Source organism: Oryctolagus cuniculus, chromosome 3, assembly GCF_964237555.1.
Source record: "Oryctolagus cuniculus chromosome 3, mOryCun1.1, whole genome shotgun sequence".
Lineage (NCBI taxonomy): Eukaryota > Metazoa > Chordata > Mammalia > Lagomorpha > Leporidae > Oryctolagus > Oryctolagus cuniculus.
In genome coordinates this window covers 44732557-44756932 of record NC_091434.1, presented here as the reverse complement: position 1 = coordinate 44756932, position 24376 = coordinate 44732557, and the positions used below count along the sequence as shown (strand labels likewise).

The 24376-nt window shown below is 39.7% G+C and overlaps 1 protein-coding gene across 1 annotated transcript in view; it reads left to right on the top strand.

Moving 5' to 3' along the window:
• The first annotated feature begins 618 nt into the window (after positions 1 to 618).
• The window catches only part of SLC39A10 (solute carrier family 39 member 10), a 147514-nt gene continuing 123756 nt past the window's right edge, over positions 619 to 24376 (top strand). The window contains exon 1 of the mRNA XM_008258853.4: positions 619 to 751. The gene's annotated coding sequence lies outside the window, so the exon portion shown is untranslated. The remainder of the gene's footprint in view (positions 752 to 24376) is intronic.

Sequence of the window (24376 nt, the reverse complement as noted above, 5' to 3'; positions counted from 1 at the left end):
AACAACAAAAAGAAAACAACTAAACGTACTTGAAGCTGGAGATTTTGATAAGGTTTTCTTTTCACTTCACAAAGTTTTTTAACTTGGTATTTTTCTAAGACAACTAAAATGTTCCTACTGAGTTGAAACAGATACATATGAATGCAGCCCAGTGTCTCATTTTCTTAAAAGTCTCTACAGCAGCAACACTGGCTAATCTAGCTGTGAAAAATTAACCAAAAGGAAACTATTGGAATATATGAATTCCACAGTTGACAGATTGTTGGTCTTTAAAAAAAATCTATGCCATCTGTTTACAAAGGATGAGAAATGTTGAAGAAAATTGTTTCTCTTAGGGCATACTGCTATGGCCCATCAGAGGGAGGTCTCTGGCATTTCTAATGACGATTTGGCACAAGGAACAAGAAAGCATCAGACCTGCTCAGTCATTGGTTGAGAAAAACAAAGATGATTTCCTCTGGTCCCTATTTTAGTTTTACTCTTTGAACTTCCAACAGTTTATTTATTGTTGTTGTTATTATTTTTTATTTGGCACAGATTGTTTCAAGGATCATCTTGGTTCCCTTTTTTGAAGTTGTTTTTTTTTTTTTTTTTTTTTAGTTTGTTGAGACTGGTTTCTACAGTGCTCCACCTCCACCACCTGTCATTAGACTGGGGCCCTGGCTTGGAGAGCACGCATCAGTTCTGAGTTGAACTGCGGACTGGATGGTGAAGGGCCTCCACAGAAGGAGGTAGTGGTGCAGATTGGGAGGTAGGTGGCAACAAAGTGTTTCAAAATTGAAAGCCCCAGGCTGTGGCTAAGTAGTCCTGGCTAAGTGTACCTGGAGAAATAAAACTGATCTCTACCAATTTCAATTCTCTCAGAAGGATTTTCCCCCATGATGCATAAAATTCTAGGGATTGTTTCTGTCCTCACCCTGTCATTGTTGTGATTAATCTTGTGTTGACCCCCTTGTCACTAGATGGCATTGTGCAGCATTTTTTGACAGCAGTAACTTACTAGGCAAAGTCACAGCTTGGGCCACTTTTCAGTACTTTCTTCTTTGGTAAGGACCTCAAGAATCTAAATCTGATCTTAGATAGTCCATCTTGATGTTTTATGAGTTTGGCTTTGCAAAACTTGTATATTCTTTGAGCTTGTTTTTCCTCAGTGTATCTTCCTAGTGCATGAACCCAGTAATTCTTAGTCTTAAAAGAACAGTAAATTAGTTCTTCCTCTAAATTTTCTCCTGAGTGACATATTCAAATGTTTACTTGTAGAGTTTGCAGGGCAGTTGAAATCTAGTCATGGATAAGCTATGTGGGTGGAATAATATAAAAAATGGTCAGCTAATGCTTTTATAACCTGTACATTTGTAAACAAACTATAATAGCCATAAATTAGCAAAACTGATGTGAATAAGAGGTAGGGGTCATAGTCTTGTATTCTTCTAAACATGACAGATAATTATGACCATTTTTCTTAATTGTATTTCAATAAACCTTAGGCTTCTAAAGAATGAATTCTAATTTTTATGTTTTCAATAAAATAGAATTAAGTCTTTCTAAATTATAATTATGACTAATGACTGAAAATTTATAAACAGTAATGGATGACAAACTGTATTATTTAGAATGATATTAACAAAATAGATGGCAGATAAACAGATATGTAGAGAGATGGATAAGTAAGTTGATTGATATTTAGGGAGATAAATAGATAGCATCTAATTCAGTCAATACTCTGGATAATTATCTAAAAATTATAATTCTGATCTATTTTCATTTATTTATTTAATATCTGAAATACGTTTGTGTTTTAATTTATCTTTTGATATTTATTTCATTCATGTATGGTTCAACAACTATTAACCAAATGCCTCCTTCGGATTTGCTACTAGAGATATAAATATAAATAGGGCACAAATTGGCCCTGAAAAAGCTTTTAGTCTTCTATATTGTTATATTGTTAAGCATCCACAAAAATAAACATCGGAATCACTCATGGGAGAAGCAGAAAGGAAAAGGAAAGAGACAGGGATGTAATGCAAAGACTCTTAGGGTAGGAAACAAGATGCATGATTTATGGTCTTGCTCTGCCAGTAACTGTGCTGTAATCCTGGACATTTTTCACTTTATGTTCAAAAGAAATAATTTTCTATAAAAGTGCTTTGCAAAAAATTTTTTTTAATATAAGTTTTGTTAAGTAATGTTTTCCTTTAAGAATCCAGCAATTTTTAATAGAACTGTGATCTTACAATCAAGTGTATCCTCCTTTTAAATTTTCCCTTCTGTTTCAAAACTCCAACTGCATTATTAAAAAGCATTAAGTTTCCAATTCACCTTAAAAACAAAAAGTGAACAAAAGCACCAAGATCTTGAGAGAAAAGATGAGAGGCTAAACTCAATGCCCTGCTATCATAATACACCAAATTTTAAAACGTTAACACTCTGTGAGTATCCTCTCCACTTCTCTGCTAGTTCTACCCTCTTTTTTTGCTTTCTACAGATGAAAAACGTAACTTCAAGAAATTTTGCTCCAATAACACATAAGAGATGAAAAGACCCCTAGTGAGCTTCATTTCATTCTGGCTCCAGAACTTCATCTCTTCTACACACTGATATTAGGGCAAAAGAAGGTTCTGGTTGATTACTAGATTAGGAGATTAAGTACAATACTATCTATTTTTAACCAGCTTAATAGTTCTGCAAAATGCCTTTTATTTTTCATTAGAGATAGTCACACACAATTCTTAAGTCACATGACTTTGTTTTTCCACAAATTCTATAAAGAAATCATTCTGTAAAGAACAACAAACTCAAGTATATTTAAGGCCACAAAGAAAGATACATGAACAGGTGTCCTTGACTGTATCTAGCTGTGTGTAGACAGGTATTTTATCTTAGTTTACTGGTCCTGTATGTGAAGAATTAGTCTTTTATGTTGTTACCAGTAAAAATTAAATTCAAGTTAAGCATTTGGTCTGAAAATGTTCTCTCAATATATTAGTATATCCCTTTATGAAATATTCTTACTAAGAAAAGAGGAAAAGTATCTTGGATTCATTCTATCTGTAACTAATATATGCCTATCTTTAGTTTGAATAAATACTTTCCTTCTAGACTATTTGTCTACCATCATGCATAGGCTGTTGGAAAACTAGGAATGTTGGAGATGAAAGTTTCAAAACCAAGATACCCATTTAAGCTATGTCAATAACTAAATTATTATTTCTTTCCTAACCTTCCCTTGGTCTTCTAGATTTATGACATTTTCTCTGTGTCTAAAATATTAAGTCAAGCCAACACGTGTCATTAGAATGACCTATTGGGGTTTACGCACAAAGAACCAGGGCTATAGAATTCTGCTTTACCAGTTTCCAAGACCATAGCACTTGGGCTTTTTACCATCAGTGTATGTGGGTGAAAAGACAGTCTTTGTCATGAAAGTGTATATACCCACATTTAGCCATGGACTAAACTTTCCCAGAAAGGAGATATTTTTAAAAGAATTATTTTGAGGACATGTACTGAGACTTTTCTCTAAATATAAAGTGGCATTTCATCAGTACTGGTCATCTTTTTAGCCACATATGACAGATAATCGCAGATGCTCATAAAAACCTAAAAGCTGTTTGTTCTCTTTCTGAAATGGCTAAACTGTATTTTAAAACAAAAACAAATTTTACCACTTTGAAGAAAATGCAGGAAGCCATTGGGGTCCCACCCAAAGTTCCTGCATGCAAAATATCGTCATGGGGAAGAAAGTTCAAGGTGTTTTTAAGAACTAAACTTTTATGTTTCTGCCTATTAACAATGGCACTTCCTGTTTTGACCTCTAACTATAGTGAAGCTATCAAGAAAAACTTCTCCTTTTTGCACAGTGAGAAGTAGTTACATTCCCTCTTACCATGTGTGCAGTGTTCAAAGTGATTATTGCCACCCCTTAGTTCTCCTGAGGTCCTACAAATTGATCTGTGGTCAACCAACTGAGATTGAAATATTCGATAATTTACAATTACCTAGTTGTGAGCCTGGTATTGAATGTTCTAGTCTCAAATACAGGAGTAACTCAAAAAGCCTGAGAAAATGGAAATTAAAGAAAAGTTTGAAGCAGGCATTTTGTGCAGTAGCAACGACACGACTTAGGGTGCTCACATCCTACATCAGAGTGTCTGGGTTTGAGCTCCAACTCCATTCCAACTCCCTGCTAATGCACACCCTCAGGGGCAGCGCGCGCTCTCTCTCTCTCTCTCTCTCTCTACCTTTCAAATAAAAGAAAGGTTTATTGTGGTGCAAAAAAATTTGAGATACACGCATACAAGGAGTCTTAAAACATTCCAGTAAAATATACATTGTAAAAAAATGGTAGGTGGATTTCAGAAAAATCTGCACCAAAATAAACATCTTTTAGCTCCATTTTTCTATGAACTTTTTATGTGCTCTCCTATATGTAAAGCTATGTTTTCTCTAAATGTCTCCGATGTGTTACTGAAAGTAACTCATAATTTAACAGATTAGAATTCAGAGACTGCCTTCTTCTAAGCTTCTGTTTTTTCCAAAAGGAGAGAAAGAGAATAGTCAGGGAAAGAAGGCAGGAAGGGAGAGAGGATGGAAGACAGGAAAAATTACAGTAGAATGAGAAGATCTTTACTTCAAAGTGAGAAAGAAATTGCTTGCTAGATTTAATCATTAGTCTACCTGTTGCTTCAGAAAATCAGCAAAATCTATTATCAAGGCAAATCCAATACCACCTATATTTAAAAAGTATAATCATTGTTTTTATAGAATAAATTCATATTAATGGAATGCTAAAGAAAGAAATATGATATCCAAACAGGTAACAAAAACACTTTAGAAGGCCATATCAAAATCTTCTATAGCACAACTTTTATTTAAAAAAAAAAAAAAAAAAAGTCAGGACCATGGTAGGTTAAACTGCTGCTACAAGCGCCAGCATCCCACCGAGTCCTGGCTACTCCACTTCTGATCCAGCTCCCTGCTAACAGCCTGGGAAAGTACCAGAGATATTCTAGATAGCTGGGTGCCTGCACCCACCTGGGAGACCCAGATGAAGATCCTGGCTCCTGGTTTCAGCCTGGCCCACCCCCAACAGATGCAGCCATTTTGGGAGTGAACCAGCAGATGGAAGATCCCTCTCTCTCTTTCTCTCCTGCTTTCTCCCTACTTCTGCCTTTCAAACAAATAACAAATAAATAAATCTTTAAAAATAAAAAGTACTACATGTGAAAGAGGACATTATTTTAACATGGGGTAAAAACTCAGCAACTTTCTGAGAATTATTTTCTATACTATTGTGAGAATCACAATGTAATGTCTTAAGAAAAGACAAACCTTATCTTGGAATTTATCCTTCAATTCTTGAAGTTAATTATGTAGTGTTTCTATGCCATAGAAGAGTAATTTGTTGACTTTGTTTCCCAAATTTTATAAAATCTTCTTTAAATGTAAATGCAGGGATTGGTATTGTGGCATAGTGGGTTAAGCTGCTGCTTGGTATGCCTGCATCCAGTGTTGGAATGTGTGCGAGTTTGCTGCTGATTCAACTTGTTGCTAATGCACTTGGAAGGCAAGAACCAGGTGGAGTTCTTGGCTTCTAATTTCAGCCAGTCCAGCCTCAGCTATGGAAGGCGTTTGGGGAATGAGCCAGCAGTTGGAAGACCTTCTCTCAGCCTCTTCCTCTCTCTCTGCTACTTTACCTTTCAAGTAAATAAAAATACATATAAATGCATATACTATTAAATATGTATGTATATAAGTTAAATTATGTGTGTCAATATAAATCTTTGAGGAAGATTTAAATGGTTGTTTCCTCTAAAATATTTCAGTAATTGGCATAAATACAGTGAAAGTAAAATCCTTTAGGGAGTTATTATTATTATTAATGGATTATGTATGGCTTTTGCAAAAGATAAAAAAATACATGTTTTAGGTGCAGTGTCTAGATTGTTTCCTATAACAAGGGATAAAAAAACAATAAACCATTTCTAGAGTAGAAAATAAGAAAAACATCCACAAAGGATGTTATTGGTGTAGCTAATAGCAAAGTTGTTAAAATCACTAATCCTTTGTGGAAATCTTTGCAACTTCACGAGCAGATACAAAGAAGATATTAGTGGGAGAGCTGAGCTAACCAAAGATAATTCAAAAAATAAATTTTTAACAGAATGAGTTCCACGGCAAAAATAAGTTTTAATTGTAAAAAGCTTTCAATAACTAAAGTGATTAAGTTTTGGTGACACATTTCTATAAATTTATAAAATTGAAACAATGGGTAATTGTCAAAAACTAATCTTTTCTCCTTTTTCCATAAACAATAAACACTTTTTAAAAATAATTTTGTTCTAAAAATGGCCACTAATGTGTGCTTTCCTTAATTCTTTTTTTAGACTTATTTATTTATTTGTCGAGAGAGAGAGAGAGAGAGAGAGAGAGAGAGAGAGGCGGGTGGAGTAGAGAGAGAGAGACCTTCTATCTGTTGTTTAACTGGCTGCAATAGCCAGGCTGGGTTTGTCCAAAGCCACAGGCCAGTAACTCAATCCGGTAGGCAGCAGACTCAAGTACTCAAGTGATCATTTACTGCTTTCCAGGCTGCATTAGCAGGGAATTGGATTGGCAGCTGAGCAGCTGGAACTGGTCTTCCCATGCGGGACGCAAATTTAAAACAGTGTGCGACAATGCTGGCCACAAACTCTTAATTTCTGTTTTTATATATATTTCCCACAAGTAAATAATTGTTTCATCAATATCAGTCAGGTTTAGGTGATTACAGAAAAAATACTTTTTAACAAACGTTTTATAAATAATAAATATAATGTGGCCATGATAATCCACTAAATTCAAGGACATACTCAGTATCTAAGATCACTTATATTTCTAAGTTCAGTTGCTCAGAAAGTCCAGTTTTAGATGGTAAGGGCAGGGACTAGAGGGGCAGATATTGTTATTCAAGGATAGTATCTCATTAACATCTCCATTAAGTTAGTTTTCTATTTTGTTAAGTGGAGACAATAATAGTCCCTCCTTCACATTATTGTTTCAAAAGTTAAATAAGATAGTGCGTGTGAAATGCTTAGTGCAACTTCTAGGACAGAGTAGGCATGCCATAAAATCCCAGTTGCAGTAATGTTGGTCCAAGCAATAATGCTGGTAGTGAAGTTGATGCCCAAATCACAATGGTTCCAAATTTCTTGAAAGTTCTACTTTTACCTGTGACTAAAAAGTAAGCCCCTGACCTTTCCTGCTCCGAGAACTTGGTATTTACACAAAGTCAAAGATTAGAATTCTGCTCTCTGTTGCTGACATCTTCACATCTCTGTAGCTCTTAGTAAGGAGTTGTGAACACTTGAAACAAGTAAATGCCATTCCTGAATATGGGAGCCACCTCCAGAGAGAGAGAACGCACGAAGTCAGCTTTTTTCTCTGGCATTCTTTCGCTTCCAATGAAACTACACAGCAAAGTCCTGAGAATCATCACTTCAAAGTTGTAAATTAATAAGGTTGTTTATATCAATTATAGTCCTATAGAATTTGACAAAATTATAAAGTGAAGCGCGGAAGTTCAGGAACAAATTATCTGTGTGAAGGAAAACAAAGAGAATTAATAGACTCTAAAAATCACAAAAGTTAGAAATATGCAGTAAGTTAGAATTCGATAGACAATCCTAATTGAATTGTGATGCTAATCAGGATCAGCAAACCCCTCCCAAAAGACTATCACAGGATTACTTTAAATGGCTGCAGGCTGGGACCATTCTGGCCCCTCTCTGTCTCTCTCCCTACCAAGACAGAAGGAAATTCATTTAAGGGAAACAGTTGTACCTTTTTCCTCTGGACACAGAGCACCTTGAAAAGCTTCCACTAGGGTAAGTCTTCTTACATGCAACACACCCAGGGCTTAAGATGTAGAACACGCACCCTTACTGGGACCAAGTAAAGGGAATTAGTTGCCTGTTTGAGTGGATTTGTATTTCCTATTCTTTCTTTCTTTCTTTTTTTTTTTTTTTTAAAGATTGATTGATTGATTTAAAAGGTAGAGTTACAGAGGTGGTGGGGGGGCATCCACTGGTTCACTCCCCAAATGGCCGAAATGGCCAGAGGTGGGCCAATCTGAAACCAGGAACCAGGAGCTTCTTCCAGGTCTCCCATGCAAGTGTTGGAGCCCAGGGACTTGGGCCTTCTTTCCCAGGCTGAAGCAGAGAGCTGGATCAGAGGTGGAGCAGCCAGGATTCAAACCAACACCCGTATGGGATGTCGGCACTGTAGGCGGTGGCTTTACCCACAGCGCCGGCCTCGTATTATTTCGGCATTTGTGGTAGCACGGGACCAAGAGTCAAGGAAGCCCAAATGCTTCTGGGGAATTTGTGGGATATTACATTGAAGATGTAAACTTTTTACAGAACAGAAACTGGCTCTGCAAACAGAAATTCTGCAGACATGAGGTTCTTGTACTTTGACCTCTTCTCTCCCCACCTCCGCCACTTTCTCATGGTTTTAGCAGAGTAACAAATCTAGGAACTACCAAATCTAGCGAAGTATGTGAATTTCAGCATATAGACAATTGAACAGTTGGTGTTTGTTGCTTACACAGGAAATCGTTCATTTGAAGATTCCAGTCGTTTTATCTGTTTTTAAAAACAATTCAATATAAGAAGAACCAGCTGAGGTGATCGGGTCTTTGCCATCTCGCTAAGCAATCCTAAGTTTTCACCCAACATTTTAGGAGTTAATAGAGTAGTTCACATAATTATTATTATGAGGAATCACCTAAGACAGAGATCACAGGTTTGATTTTATCTTCCCAATGGTTTTTCAATTGTGAGAATATAGACTCTAGGATGGTATCAAAAGTTGGATATATGACAAAGTTCTCTGGCAACATTATATAAGGAAGTAGGCAAAACTTGAGAAGTGTATGTTTTCATTTTCATGGTAAACTTTTCAATCCAGATGAAAAGAAACAAAAGAGTTTCACTTCTATGTGTGCAATACATAATTTTGTAGGCTCAGAGAGTGGTGCACATGTATACTAATTGCTTCTATCACAGCAATTTGCATAGTAGATCCACTAGAGTTCTCAAGTTAACAGCTTGATCAATAAACTGAGGCTTATGCATAATTTGGCTGGAAAACAAGCTATATGATCAGCAAAGATTTTCAGGCTGGTCAGGAAATTGAGTGAGTAAATTATTAAATCAGTAAAATGTATAAAATCATAACAAAAACATACATGACTTTATCTTTTGGAATTCATCATTAATCCTTTGGTTTTTCTAAATATTTTGAATTATGTAGTGGGGGGATATACTTAGAAAAACCAAAGGACAAATGGCACAAAAATTTGTCTTACTCTAATGGAATCATTTAGATGGACTGATGTGAATTGCAAAACTTTTATCAAATGCTGAAATGTATAACATACTAAGTAAATGTAAAAGGAAAGTAATGATAAACTTTTACATAAGAAAAAGTGTGCATATTAAAATACTATAAAAGCATGTACAATTTTCATGTTGAAGAATCAAAGATAATACAAGTTAATGTATAGTACAAAGACAAAGCTACGGTCACTAAATAGTATTTAATATTGCCTGGAGAACCAATATTAAACCCAGAAAATGGACAAAAGTTTCTCAAAACCTGGTTTATATTATGTATTCTCTGCTGAAATTGTTTTGTGCTGTTAAAGTTTTTTTTAGTATGTTGCACCTTGAGATTTGCTGTGGCAGGGGTGCAATTTTAGACAAAAGAAAATTACTTACAGGCCCAGACAGATCAGTAAGCATTTCAAGTCAATGCCAACTGTGAAGTAGAGTAGAGGGTGTCCACTCCCTGGGAAAGAAGCTCCAAATTGGGGCCAGCACTGTGGCCTACTGTGTAAAGCCACTGCCTGCAGTGCCGGCATCCCATAAGGGCCCCCGTTTGAGTCCAGCTGCTCCACTTCCTATCCAGCTCTCTGCTAAGGCCTGGGAAGGCAGTAGAAGATGGCCCAAATCTTTGGGCCCTTGCACCCGCCAGGGTGTAGCTATAGTAAAGCCACTACCTTCAGTGCCAGCATCCCCTATGGGCCCTGGTTCTAGTCTCGGCTGCTCTACTTCCCATCTAGCTCTCAGCTATGGCCTGGGAAAGCAGTGGAAGATGGCCCAAGTCCTTGGCTTCTGCATCCAGGTGAGAGACCGGAAGAAACTTCTGGCTCCTGGCTTCAGATTGGCCCCACCCTAGCCAGTACAGCCATTTGGGGAGTGAACCAGTGGGTAGAGGATTTTTCCCTCTGCCTTTGCCTCTCTGTAACTCTGCTTTTGAAATAAATGAATGAATCTAGAAGAAGCAGCTCCAACTCCAGGAAGGGCTGAAGTGTGAATTAACTCTTCCTGCAACCTTCATCCAACTTGAAACACTCTCCGCTTCTGATGAGGGAGGGCCATTGCAAATTCACATTTCTGAAAATTTCATTCTTTAAAACTGTACAACTGAGAAGGTTAAAACCTTCAGAAGGAACAGTGTCCAAGAAGTAAGGTCAGAATAGCCTTCTAGAAAATGTTATGATGACTTTGTTGTTCAGCAGAACGAAGCAATGAAGTGAGTACACTAAGTCAAATTACATCAATAGTCATGAATGCTTTTAGGGCTAATTTTCCTTACTGTACTGCACTGTGTGTTCCTAACTACTCAAGGTCTCATTTCGGGCCGGCGCCGCAGCTCACTAGGCTAATCCTCCACCTGCGGTGCTGGCACACAGGGTTCTAGTCCCGGTTGGGGTGCCGGATTCTGTCCCGGTTGCCCCTCTTCCAGGCCAGCTCTCTGCTGTGGCCTGGGAGTACAGTGGAGGATCACCCAGGTCCTTGGGCCCTGAACCCACATGGGAGACCAGGAGAAGCACCTGGCTCCTGGCTTCGGATCAGCGCGGTGCGCCAGCCTCAGTGCACTGGCCACAGCGGCCATTGGAGGGTGAACTAACAGTAAAGGAAGACCTTTCTCTCTGTCTCTCCCTCTCTCACTGTCCACTCTGCCTGTCAAAAAAAAAAAAAAAAAAAAAAAGGTCTCATTTCTACAGTGCTAGAATGAGATTGTCTTGCACCAGATAATGTGAATGTTGAAGAGTTTTGTTTTTCCTCTACTGACACGGGTGGTCATGGTTTGCTTTCATAACTTTGATCCCAATCCTCAAGCTGTTTTGTTGTTCAATGATTTTAATAATTCTTTTAAATTAAGTTTTTCTGGATTATCATTATTTAGTCCCTAAAGCCAATAAAATACTTCTTGAACCTCTTCCAAACCCATACTGATGTAGTTTAAACCTCTTGATAACCACATGTCTCTACTGAGGCCATTAGTCTATTTCACTCAAATCTTAGGTACCTGTTTCCTTAGGGCCCCATGCAAATGCACCTCAGTGGCCTGGAATTTCTACTTTTCAGCTTCCTTTACTTTTGTGTCATCCGCTTGTTACACTTTTCTCTTCCTAACCCGTATTTCCCTGTTTGTAATTTACTGTGAACAGCAGCACTTCTCTTGGCCAACACTGCGATATTCATAGTTTAGGAAATTGTATCTAGAGATAAAGCTGTGCATGAGCATTCCTAGGGTAGACATATTATTTTGCTGTAAGTGAATAGCCCATTGTGTGCTGGGAAACAATTGAGATTTCAAGGACTAAAGGTAGGAGTGTGAGAGGTGACCCACAGACAACAATGGACTGCAACACGCAGGTTCCTGTCAGTAGGTCCCTGATTGCAGTTGCAGTGCTTGCTGACCAAGAGGTAGTTTGCAGTTTGAGTCCCTAAATTTTAAACAACTACTCCACACAATTCTAAAGTGGAATATCTACAGGCCACTCAGACCTTATCGCATTTAGTAGTTGATTCTGAAAGCCTTCTAAAAAACCAAAATTAACATTTCATTCCAGTTTAGTTTTCTTCTGGTAATAATAAATTGAGGTTGAACTATTTCTGACTTACCATCTTTTGGCCCAATGCATTGACCACTTAAACATTTTTAAGGGTACCTGGCATTGTGGTACACTGGGTTAAGCCACCTCTCATGATGCCCATATGAGTGTCTGTTTGTGCCCAGCTGCTCCTCTTCTTATCCAGCTCCCTACTAATGTGCTTGTGAGGGCAGAAAAAAATGGACCAAGTGCTTGGGCCCCTGTTACCAGGATGGAGTTCTAAGATCCTAGCTTCGACCTGGCCAAGCCCTGGCCATTGTGGCCATCTGGGGAGTGAACCAGTGGATAGAAGATCTCTTTCTTTCTGTCTCTGCCTCTCTGTGTGTCACTCTGGCTTTCAAGCCAATTTTTAATAAATATATTTTAAAGATTTTTATTTTATTTATTTGAAAGGCAGACTTACAGAGAGAACGAGGAGAGACAGAGATCTTCCATCTGCTGGTTCACTCCCCAAATCACGGCAACAGCCGGAGCTGGGCCAGGCCAAAGCCAAGAGCCAGGAGCTTCTTCCAGGTCTCCCACGCATGTGCAGGAGCCCAAGCTTTGGGGCCATCTTCACTGCTCTCCCAGGCACATTAGCAGGGAGCCGAATTGGAAGTGGAGCAGCCAGGTTGGAATCAGATCCCATGTAAGATGCAGGTGCCGCAGGTGGAGGCTTAACCTACTATGCCATAGCACCGTAAAAAATATTTGTAAAAAGATATTTCAAGGTGTACTAACCAAAGAGTTTAACGTGGGGGGAAAGGGAGAAGGGCAGTGTTTTACTTTGGTCAAGAAATCTGCTTGTGTGCATATAGAATCAAAAGAAACCAGTAGATCTATACATGTTCTGAAGTTATGTAGGTAAAGGAAGACCTCTCAAGTATCAGGGAAGGCCCGGGACAGAAGCCTGGGTGGCAAGGTTGTGCAGAAAGAGCAGAGGTTGGGAGTGAAAGGAGGCACGGGCACATGCCAAACCTTTCTTTTTCTTTCTCCATGTTCTTCCTGGGTGTAACAGGAGTGGGGAACCTTTTTCTGCCGTCGGGCATTTGGATGTTTGTAACATCATTCACGGGTCATACAAAACTGTCAGGCTGAAAATTAACCTGCTACGCATTTTGTGATTTGGAGCCACGCCTGCAGTTGCCTTGACAGGGCTAAACCAAATGCTTTCTGGGGTCTTTCCCCACCCCTGCTAGACACTCAAGCTGGGCGGGGTCTTCCAGACAGTTGTTCTGAGGAAAGGACCTTTCACTTGAAGAGGGTGGAAAGATTAAATCAGGAAGCGCCGGCATTCAGAACCTAAAGAGCCACCAGCTCTCTGGCTGTGCAGGGTCCGTCTTTATCCTGTTTCTGCTGCACCTTGCCTGGCTTGCGTTAGCCCCCACAGGCATGTGGGAAAGCCTCACATCCAGTCAGACTCCAAAGTCATCTCAAGTTAAAACAGCAAACCTTCAAAATAAGCTGCTGTTTCATTGGTGCTGAGAAGACAGGGCACCCAATATTGACTCTAGATTTAACATTCCCATCCATCACGTTAAAAAGAAAAAGTACAGAAAATTCAAAGGCCAAATCAAACTACTCGGTAAAGCAAAATGCTGACTTAAGATTTGGCTTCCTTTCGTTGATTGCAATCACGTCAAGGAGAGGGAGCGTGACTTCTTTCTGCAGTCTCACCTCTTCAGAGACAAGAAGCAAACTGAAGCAGAGAAATTATTACTGATGGTCCTCATGTTAGGACTCAGTGTGCATGAGGGGTCTGTGTAACACCCCAATGGAGATAGGATAGAAACCCTAGTTACTGTTTTCCAGAAGCTAATCTGAGGGTTGCTATGGTAACTCACCAGGGTAGAAGACTGTTGTGAGCTTCAGGGTTCAATTTTGGGTTACATTCTTAAAAGAGGATATCAAGTGCCTGCGTTAAAAGAGTATGAAAGGAATTTTTTGGAAGTGAATCGAAACTGATTTAAGATTTTAGTTTGAACTTTTGAGGGAGTAGGTTTCTTGGGAGAAAAACAACAGATATATGTCAACTGGTAAATCTTGCTAAACCTGCAGGCAGACTCTTAACCAGATAACAAGGCTGAAAGAGAGAATGAAAGTCAAAAAAAGTGGAGCTTTTTATAATTTAAATACAGGCATTTTTGTAAGAATTGAAACTAACAGAAATTGCTGTCTGTTACTAGTTTCTTTGTTGTCCACTTGTTATCACTTTTTAAAATTATTACTATTATTAGAAAGGCGGAGAGACAGAGACAGAGAGGTGGAGATCTTCTATCCACTAATCACTCCCCAAATGCCCACATGAGCCTGAGCTGGGCCAAGCCAAAGCTAGGAGCCTCGAACCCAATCAGAGTCCCTCTGAGTCTCCAAAGTGAGTGGCAAGGAATCAAGGACTTGAGCTGTCACCTGCTGCATTCTAGGTGTGCATTAACAGAAAACTGGAATCTAAATCAGAAGCCAAGTGGAGACTCAAGCCCAGAGACTCTGACATGGGATACAGGAATCCCTCACAGAATTATTTTTTTAAGATTTATTTATTTATTTATTTATTTGAAAGAGTTACAGAGAGAAGAGAGGCAGAGAGAGAGAGAGAGAGAAAGGTCTTCCATCCGATGGTTCACTCCCCAATTGGCTGCAATGGCTGGAGTTGCGCCAATCCAAAGCCAGGAACTAGGAGCTTCTTCCGGGTCTCCAAGACGAGTGCAGAGGCCCAAGGACCTGGGCTGTCCTCCACTGCCTTCCCAGACCACAGCAGAGAGCTGGATTGGAAGAGGAGCAGCCGGAACTAGAACTGGCGTGCATATGGGATGCCGGCGCCTCAGGCCAGGGCATTAACCCACTGTGCCACAGCGCAGGGCCTATCCCTCACAGAATTTTAATAGCTATGCCAAATGCCCACCCCTTCTAGTTATTACTTACAGAAGATTTCATTTCAGTGGATTTCTGCTGTTTTCCAATGTCCTTTTATTCTGAAGTCATTGCTTCTCTGTGTTAATAACTTCATTAATGTTTGGAAGAAAAACGTCAATGTTAAAGGTCTGATTGTAGCAGTTTACTTTCAGAACAATTATTCTTCATAGAGGTCAATTATATAGGATTCTGCAACTAAATTTCTTTCTCACTTTTTATGAGTGTGGTGGTATCTTTTAGGCTTGCCTATTTGGCTTTTCAGATTGGGGCACCATATATTTTTAGGAACAGGCTTATTATATACAAACAGGCATGCCTTCTGGGAGCTTCAGCTTTACAAGAATGTTTGGGGGGAAGCATTATGGATCAGCATGTCAAATTCCCAACAACATCTAACACAAAACCCAGAACTTGAAGGAAATTTTGTTTCCTTCAGGGCAGTCTATGTCATTTAGGCCCTTTCCAACCTCCGTGAGATTCTCATTATGAGTACTCTATGGAAACCTTTGAAAAGCCATGAAAGCAACACGTTAGGCATTCCTGAGTCCAATCAATCCAATATGCAAGTAGCCTCAAATTACTATTTAATTTAGGGCATTGTGTAGGGTATTGTGACTTTTTTTTTTTTTTTTAAGATTTATGTATTTGAAAGAGTTACATAGAGAGGAGAGGCAGAGAGAGAGGGGGAGAGAGAGAGAGAGAGGTCTTCCATCCAATGGTTCACTCCCCAGATGGCGGCAATGGCTGGAGCTGTGCCGATCAGAAGCCAGGAGCCAGGAGCTTCTTCCAGGTCTCCCACATGGGTGCAGGGGCCCAAGGAGTTGGGCCATCTTCTACTGCTTTCTCAGCCCATAGCAGAGGGCTGGACAGGAAGTGGAGCAGCCAGGTCTCCAACCGTCACCCATATGGGATGCCGGGCACTTCAGGCCAGGGCGTTAACCCACTGCGCCACAGCGCCAGCCCCAAGGCATTGTGACTTTCCTTCTACAGCAATTTTGAAGTAGAGCTTGGGTGAGTGTAACCCTTAGGTCAAAGATCAAGGAATTACTTCCTGCTTGCCAAATCTGGTCCAGTACCTGTTTTCCTACAGCTTGCAAGCTCAGAATATTTTTTAAACTTCTCAATGGTTGGGGAAAAAAAAAATCAGAGGAAGAATATTTGGCAACATGTGAAAATTATACAATATTTGAATTTAACCATAGATATTTATTGGGACACAGCTACATTCATTCATTTAAACTGCTTTAGAGCCACGAGAGCAGAGTTGAGTAGACACCACAAAGACCATTTGGCCAGCTGCAAACGCCCTTTACAGAAAAAGCTATCTGATCTTTGATCTAAATCCTGATTGCCAATATTGCCATGTTACAGCCTGAGTTACCCAAAAAGAAGACATTAATCAAATTTTGTTAGTAATCCGCTAATGAAAGCTGTTCTGATGTAAGTTCTTTGTCCTAATATAGCACCCTGAAAATACAGGAAACAGATTTGACAGAATTAACAAGAAAGGAACAGAAGATACAAAAAGAAAACAAAGGGTCAGCATGGTGGTACAGCTGGTTAAGTCACTGCTCACAATACCAACAACTGCAGCAATTCACCTCCAGGCTGCTATGCTTTCCAAACAGTCCCCTGCTCATATACCTGGGAAAGCAGTTGATGTCCCAAGGACTTGGCCCCTACCACCCATGTGAGAGACTGACGGAGTTCTTGGCTCCTGGCTTTAGCCTGGCCCAGGCCTGGCTATTCTGGCCATTAAGGAAAAAGAATGAAGCAACAGATGGAAGATCTTTCCCTCTCTTTCCCTTCTCTCTTTTTCTCTCCCTCTCTGTTGCTTGGACTGTCAAGTAAATAAATCTTTAGAAAAACAGAGAAAATGGGGGCCAGCATTGTGGCATAGTGAGTTAAACGTACAGCAGCAATGCTGGTATGCCAAATGGGTGCCATTTTGAATCTTGTATGTTCCAGTTCCAATGCAACTCCTTGCTAATGTGCCTGGGAAAGCAGCCAGAAATGGCCCAAGTACTTGAAGAGACTCAGATGAAGCTTCTGGCTCTTGGCTTTGGCCTGGCCCAGTCCTGGTCATTACAGCCATTTGGGGAGTGAACCAGCAGAAGGAAAATCTCTCTTGTTCTCTCTCTCTCTCTCCATCTAACCCTCCCCCCTTGTAACTCTGCCTTTAAAATAAATAAAATAAACTTTTGTTTTTTAAAAGTAGAAAAAACAAAAAAGATGTTATGAGACTTCTAAGTAATCCCTTGCAAAAAAAATGAAAAACTTTTCAAAGATATATACTCCTAGGTTTCACTTTCCTTATCAGAAACCAAAATGGCCTATTTTCAACCATGTGGAAACTGTGAAGACAATGCCACTTAATTAGCTATTTTCTTTCAGAGGAATTAATGATCAGTGTGTACAAGTTCAAGTTCTGACCTTATTTGTCAAACTGTCTGAGGTTGAATGTGCTGGGAAAATGACAAAATGAAGGAAGCATTTAGAACTGTGTCTCCTGAGACTTCATTCATCTTGGATTAAGTGAAAAAGCTATGAGAATGTCCTTCTGGGCAAATGATAACCAGCTTCCTTTAAGCAGTGGAAAGGTCTTCCTTTAAATTAAAAATCCAGTTGTGGTTTTAATTTAGCCAAGTTCCTGACCTATTAAAGCCTAGTTAGTACAGTATTTTTTTTTCTTGAGTTCCAGGGAAATGTATTTTAAACAGAGAGATTGCATTTACAATTGCACCACTGAGCACTTCTCAGTTTTTCTAGAGATGCACATACCAGGTGATGTTCACTTTGGGTAAATTCCTGCTTGGGTGTGCCTACGATTATGCAGTATTCCAAGGCCCCTGGCTACAATGAAACCATTCTTTTTCACACACAGGCTTGTAAACACAAGTGAATACAGGGAAAAGTGAATCCATTCATGTATATCCTAAGTAAATTCAGTGCATTTATGCTACTTTTTTGGACTTGTGACCAAGAAATTAATTGGCATGTCTCTGATGTGTTTTTCTCTCATTTGGTTTTGATGTGTCTCAGGAGAAGGGCTTTAAATTCTAGCCTCAGTCCTGATAGAGCTCCAGGGAAGATGGTTGTGGATATTTACACTATCCTTTTCATGGAGCTCTTTGGTGCTAAAGATTGATTTGTTTGAAAGCAGAGTGACAGAGGGAGAGGCAGAGAAAGATCTTCCATCTGCTGGTTCACTCTCTGGACATCCACAACATTCAGCTAGGCTTGGCAGAGACCAGGAGTTAGAAATTCTATCTGGGTCTCTCAGTTAGGTGGAGAAACTCAAGTATTTGTGCCATCATCCACTGCCTCCCAACAGGAATCTGGATCTGAAGTGTAGAGTAACCAACACTTAAACCAGGCACTCCTCCTATATGGGATGTGGTGTCCCAAACAGCAGCTTAACCCGCTGTGCAAAACACCTACTTTATCCTGACCATTGCCCTAATGCCCAAGATTCCTTCTCACAGGAAACTCATTTATCCTGGCAGACACCTTTATGGATCTTGTCTGACCTGTGTCCTGTTATTCCTTCAACCACAGCCACTCTCTCAGAGAGTCCTGGCAAGGAAAGAAATCAGGTTCAGGTGTATCAGTCAGGTGAAATATGGAGTGGGTACTAACAGAATACTTTACTTTTTTTTAAAAGATTTATTTTATTTATTTAAATGACAGAGTTACAGACAGATGGAAAAACAGAGAGAGAGAGAGGTCTTCCATCCACTGGTTCACTCCTCAAATGGCCGCAATAGCCAGAGCTGTGCCTATCCGAAGCCAGGAGCCAGGAGCTTCTTCCGGGTCTCCCACACGGGTGCAGGGGCCCAGGGACTTGGACCATCTTCTACTGCTTTCCCAGGCCATAGCAGAGAGCTGGATCAGAAGTGGGGCAGCCAGGACTCAAACTGGATTCCATATGGGATGGCAGCATGGCAGGTTGGGGCTTTAATCTACTGCACCACAGCACCGGACCAACGAAATACTTTAAATGACACTTTATTACTTACAGCTGCCAGAGAGGGGCACAGCATGCTTCACACAGCTGACAAAAAAGTGTGAATCATGGGGACATGCATCTTCAATTAGCAGGTGGAGAGCAAGAGAAAAGAACAGGGGCTGGTGCTGTGGCTTAGCAGGTAAAGCCACCACCTGTGAAGCTGGAATCCCATATGCACAACACTTGCTGCACTTAACATCCAGCTCCCTGCTAATGTACCTGGGAAAGCAGCAAAAGATGGACTAAGTCCTGGGTCCCCTGTACCCACGTAGGAGGCCTAGAAGAAGCTCCAGGCTCCTAGCTTCAGTCTGGCCCAGCTCTAACTGGGCCATTTGGATAGTGAACTGCAGTCATCTGGGGAGTGAATCAGCAGATGAAAGATATCCCTCTCTTTCTCTGTCTCCCCTTATCTCTAACTCTGCCTTTCAAATAGACAAAATATACAAATTAAAAGGAAAATAAGAAAAGAATGAGGAGAGAGGGAATGGTGGGAAGTAGCATTATGCTCTTACAACTGTGTATGTGAAATTTGTTCCCTTTTTTATAAATAAAAAAAACTTAAAATTCACCAAAAAAAATCTTTTTTTCCTGTGTAAACCTTGAAATTTATTAAAAATAGAAGGTACAATTATTCCTTAGTGGGAATCATCATTCACTTTTTTTCCCAAAGAAAACTTTTATTTAAGGAATATAAACTTCGTGCATTTCATAAGTACAACTTTAAGAATATAGTGATTCTCAGCAGACTCATAGAATGGTGGATGTCCTAAACAGCACTCTGGCCTCAGAATCAGCCCTTAAGGCATGCAGATCCAGCTGAAAAGCCCATGAGAGTATTTCAGGCATGGAAAGCCAAGACACTCTGGCAAAAAAAACAAAAACAAAAACAAAAACAAACCACCCTAAATGAAAGATCTCCGCAAGTGAGATCCCAGTGGAAAGAATAGGTCATCAAAGAAGGAGGTACCTTTCTCTGAAGGGAGGAGAGAACTTCCACTTTGACTACAACCTTGTCTAAATATGATCAGAGTTGGTGAACTCAAAAGGCTTCCATAGCCTTGGCAACTCATGACTAGAGCCTAGGGTGATTACTGATGCCATAAACAAGAGTGTCAATTTGTTAAGTCAACAACAAGAGTCACTGTGCACTTATTCCTCATGTAGGATCTCTGTTCTTAATGTGCTGTACATTGTGATTTAATGCTATAACTAGTACTCAAACAATATTTTTCACTTCGTGTTTCTATGTGGGTGCAAACTGTTGAAATCTTTTCTTAATATATGCTAAACTGATCTTCTGTATATAAAGATAATTGAAAATGAATCTTGATGTGAATGGAAGGGGAGAGGTAGAGGGAAAGGGGAGGGTTGCGGGTAGGAGGGAAGTTATGGGGTGGGGGAGCCATTGTAATCCATAAGTTGTACTTTGGAAATTTATATTCATTAAATAAAAGTTAAAAAAAAGGCAAATCAGACAAAAAAAAACCACAAAAACAATATAGTGATTCTTCCCATCATATCCACCCTCCTACCCAGACTCCCACCCCACTTCCACTTCCCTCTCCCATTCCCAGTCCTATTCTCCACTAAGATCCATTTTCAATTAACTTTGTACATAGAAAGCAAACTCTATACTAAATAAAGAGTTCAATAATTTGAACAAAACAACAACAACAACAACAAAAACCTGTTCCTCAACAGTCAAGACAAGGGTTGTTCAGTCATTGCATCTTGAACTTAATTTCACTTTTTTTTTTCTTTTGGAAACTTAATTAACTTTAAAGAATCACCCAAGAATGATACATCTTTTCCGAGTGATCCTACATAGGTAGTGCACAATGACTCCTGTTGTTAACAATTAACATCCTTATGTTTGACCTTGGTGATAACCCAGGGCTCTTGACATGAGCTGCTATGCTGTGGAAACCTTTTGAATCCACAAAATCCATCAGTATTTAGACAAGGCCGTAAGCAAAGTGGAAGTTCTCTCCTTCAGAGAAAAGTACCTCCATCTTTGATGACCACTTCTTTCCACTGGGATCTCACTCACCAAGGTCCTTAATGTAGGACATTTTTTGCCACAGTATCTTGGCTTTTCATGCCTGAAATGCTCTCGTGGGCTTTTCAGCCAGACTAGAATGCCTTAAGGGCTGATTCTGAGGTCAGAGTGCTATTTGAAGCAATTGTCATCTATGAGTCTGCTGTGTGGACTGCTTCCCATGTTGGAGCATTCACTCCTTTTTAATTCTATCTATTATTATTATTACCAGACCTCCTTTTTAATTCTATCTATTATTATTATTACCAGACCCTTAATCCTATCCATATGACCACTTTAACTGTTAAAATGATATTTTTACTACCCAGCTTAAGGGGATTTAGGGTCCCATGGCAAGTTTTTAAACTGTACTCTTGGAAGTAAGTCCATAGGACTGTATACAGAGCTATACTGCTTTACAGTTACCAACTTCATATACTTCATAATTACAACTTTAGGAACATGGTGATTTTTCCAACTGTGCCCACCCTCCCACTCATACTCCCACCACTTTTCCTACTCTCTCTTTTATTCACACTCTTATTTTTTACTAAGATCTATTTTCAACTGAGTTTATACATATATGACTAACGTTATGGTAAGGAAAGAGTTCAACAAATAGTATGAAAAAAATAAAACTGTTCCTCAAGTCATTGCTTCTCAAAATGTCAATTTCACATCTACAGTTGCCTTTTAGGTGCTTTATTAGTTATCACAGGTCAGGGAGAACATATGGTATTTGTCCCTTTGGGACTGGCTTATTTCATTAATTATGATGTTTCCTAGACTCATCCATTTTGTTGCAAGTGATCAGATTTCTTTCTTTTTTTTTTTTACTGCTCTGTAGTATTCCATGGTGTACATATACCATAATTTCTTTATTCTTCACTTGACAGGCATTTGGGTTGATTCCATGTCTTAGCTATTGTGATTTGAGTTGCAATACACATAGGGTTATCTGTATTGCAGCTTTAATATGCTGATTTCATTTCCTTTGGGTAAATTCCCAGGAATGGGATGGCTGGCTCATATGGTAGGTCTATATTCAGATTTCTGAGGTATCTCCATACTGTCTTCCACAGTGGCTTTACCAGTTTTCATTCCAACAGTGGATTAGGGGAGAGAGGGAATGGTGGGAAGTATCATTATGCTCTTACAACTGTATATATAAAATTTGTTCCCTTTTTATAAATAATAAAAAAATTTTAATTCACCAAAAAAAGGCAAAATAAATTTAAAAAAAAAAGAAGAGAGAGAAAAAGAACAAAGAGACCTGAGGATCAAAGCCTGTATTGGGGTCCAGAGTATTACATAAGAAGTCTCCCATGGGGGAATCTAATTAGTGTATTTGGAGCAAGTAAACACAACACTGTGACTAAAAAGTGGTCCCTAGGGCATATCTGTGCAGTCCCTCCAGGGTGTAGGGATAAGTAGAGTGAGTCAAGTAGGTTGTCTCTAGCTGTCTCTGTGGTCACCAAAGGCTGTTGTGGATGATAGCTAACTGGATCAGCCACATTGAAGCATTAGAAATTGGTAGGAAGTGGAACCCATGGGTGACTAAGGTGACTAGGCACTACTTCTGGGTTGAGAAGTCCCTAATTACATCAAAAATAGATGCTGAGGCATTGTTAAGTCATGAAAATTCAGTGCATTCTCATACATAGTCACAACACCTCTGGTGAATGAGTACCATGGCCTTAGAATGCGTTTCAGTTAGGCAACAGCCAAAGCATCGAGCAGCCTGGCCCTTTGTCTCTGTAAGTCATTTTTCAGGCAGCAATCTTGGCAACAGTGGAGTTAGTTGATGGCATCAGCATCAGTGACATGGTATTTCTGTGACATGAGGCTTCAGGAGGTTGAGTTTCAATCATCTCTTACTGCCCCACACTTGGCTCCATTTCTAGTGCATATCACTGCATTCGAACCCATTGCCCAGCAGTGCAGTGGGCTGTTCAGTCTCATCGGACTCCCTGACAGGCAATTCCCCACCAGCTGCCAAGGTTTCTCAGAAACCTCACTGCCCTTACAGCCTGCTGGGCAAAGGATTTCATTGCATCAGGGTGATTTATTTCTCTATAAAACTCTGCAGCATTTTTAAGAATGTGCTCATTTTCATTAGCCTTGAACGGCTTCTCAGAGTCTTTTGCTCTTCAGTACTGAAGACAGCAGGTGCTTCAGGGACAAGCATCCATCAAAATCACTAGGTCTGTGAAACATTTGGTATGTAGCACCTTCTTTTAGCAAGTTAAGGAAACAGAAGAAGAAGTTGTGGTACAGTATCTAGGTTAAAAGGATACCTGCTTTTAAGGAGAATGTGAGATGTCCTAAGTCAGCACACTGGGTTTTTAAATTTCTTCTGTCTTTTGTAATAGCTTCATCAGACCTGAGTGGCAGCACTGGCCAGCGGATCAGCGGGGGAGTGCCAGACAGCAATAATGTAGTGCAAAGTGAGTTAGGATAATTGTTGCAAATCTGCAGGGTATCTTCACTCCCCAGAGCTGAAGGTCTAACTGCCAGAAAGAGGAATGCAGCTGTCATCCTGAAGCAGAGGAGAGGCCCCTGGAATGTGAAGGTGGCGGCAGGGCAGCTCCTCCAGCAGCTAAGGAGCTTGCTCTAAATGTTAGGCTTGTTGCACAAAACGAAGATGTAGTGAATGTCAGATCTCTAAATAATCAATTCATTTAATGGAACCTAATTTCTGGAAACCACTTGGCAACCACAAATCCAACACTAAGGCTGCCCCTGGAGTTTTGTCCATCTGGTTGGATCGTTTTTCTTTATTTTTGCTTCCTAGTCAGGAAATAAAGATTTTTATTGTTGTTGATTTATACAAGTCTCCCTTTTTTACTTTTGAACAACATCCTTTTTCTTGGTTTATTTTTTTCTTCTTATTGCCTTAAATGTTTAATGCTAATCAAAAAACCATTACATTTTTTCACTTTTTTTCTTTGATTTTCCAGTTTTATTTCCTGTAGTCACTAAATATGCTTTAATAACTAAATATGAGTATGCCGATGCTTTCAAACATCTTCTTCCAAAAGAAAGGTTAGGATTTGATTGGTTTCCTTACCAATCAGAATTTGGCAACGTCAGGAAAAAAATTTACCTTTGATTAGACTGGATATTTTGTCATTCGTTTATCATTTATTTTATTTCAGCTTTTATCCTTTTTTAAAGATTTATTGTATTTATTTGAAAGGCAGAGTTACAGAGAGAGGGGGAGAGAGAGACAGAGAGAGCGAGTGAGAGAGAGAGAGAGAGCAAGAGATTGCCATCCTCTGATTCACTCTCCAAATGGCCACACTGGCCAGGGCAGGGCCAAGCTGAAGCCAGAAGCCAGGAGCTTCACCCGAATTTTCCACGTGAGTGCAGAGACCCAAGTGCTAAGGCCATCTTCCACTGCTTTCCCAGACACATTAGTAGGGAGCTGGATCAGAAGTGGAGCAGCCAGGTCGTGAGCAGATGTCCATTTGGAATGCAGCATCACAGG